Source organism: Otolemur garnettii, unplaced genomic scaffold, assembly GCF_000181295.1.
Source record: "Otolemur garnettii isolate 467f Iridium unplaced genomic scaffold, OtoGar3 scaffold00174, whole genome shotgun sequence".
Lineage (NCBI taxonomy): Eukaryota > Metazoa > Chordata > Mammalia > Primates > Galagidae > Otolemur > Otolemur garnettii.
Genome location: NW_003852569.1, coordinates 1,330,589 through 1,331,997, shown reverse-complemented (window position 1 = coordinate 1,331,997; position 1,409 = coordinate 1,330,589).

Genomic DNA, 1,409 nt, shown 5'->3' with positions numbered 1-1,409 from the left:
AAAAAAAAAAGATGGACATGCTGTTGTCCACATCTGAGAGGCATCATCCAAGTGTCCCAATACTATGATATGAGGACCTGGTGGCACTAGGCAGCAGCTTGGTTCTGTGGTCTGAGTGCCTGGTGTAGGTGGCAGCCTCTCCTTTACCTTGGACTGTCTGGGGCAGTGGCCTGGTGGGAGCCCTAAGCAGGACTCCCCCCCCTTTTTTTTTTACAGTTTTTGGCTGGGGCTGGGTTTGAAGTCACCACCTCTGGCATATGGGGCCAGTACCCTACTCCTTTGAGCCACAGGTGCTGCTCAACAGCAGGACCACTTTTGTCTTTCTTATTTAGAAAAGAGTTGCTGGCTCAGTGCCTGTGGCTCAAGTGGCTAAGGCGCCAGCCATATATACCTGAGCTGGTGGGTTCGAATCCAGCCCAGGCCCACCAAACAACAATGATGGCTGCAACCAAAAAAATAGCCAGGCATTGTGGTGAGCGCCTGAAGTCCCAGCTACTTTGGAGGCTGAGGCAGGAGACTCACTTGAGCCCAGGAGTTGGAGGTTGCTGTGAGCTGTAAAGCCACAGCACTCTACCCAGGGGGACAGCTTGAGGCTCTGTCTCAAAAAAAAACAACAACAACAACAAAATACTCACATTAATAGAAAAGAGTTCTCAGAGGTAGAGGTCCTGGGATTACGTATGAGATCAGACAATTAAGTTCATAGACTCATTCTCCAAAACTTGCTACATAACCTCATTGCTGAATATATCACTATGGTCACCACATGGTCAAGGGGAGTACCTCAAAGGTGACCATAGTGATATTCAGCAACGAGGTATGTAGCAGTTTTTTCTGGGATGGATTTTTGAACTTTATTGTCTGACCCCACAGAGATACACCAATCAGCTCTGGAGGTGGGTGAGTAGCCCTGTATCCTTTGCAAAAAGGAAAACACTCTGGGAGTGCTGACTGCAGCTATTAAGGGTGTAGCTCCTGGCTATCTCTGGGCATCCTTCAATTAGTCCCATGATTTTTTTTTTCTGCTAACCAGGCAGTTGACTTGCAGGGCCAAATGGGGACATAGCTGAATTCACAGAAAATCTCTCAGGCAAAGAAACTGGAAACAACCCTCCCCCATCCCTGGCCTATTTCCTTCCTCACTCCCCTTTCTCTGAATTGAAAGCCTGTGCATTTTCCTCTTGTTAATTTCTTTTCCCTTCTGCTTCCCAGCCAGTTTATACTTAAGGCTTCATAGCTTCCTTGCTCTGTGGACTGGGGTTTGTGTTCCGACACCCATGGCTCTCTGCTTTCTCTGGCAGTCTTGCTTGGAATGAGTGTTTCTCAACTATGCTTGTTCTCAGAAGATGAGCAGGGTGTGGTTGCCTACAGTGCCAAGAAGACTTGCAAGGCTGATGGACACAGGAGTG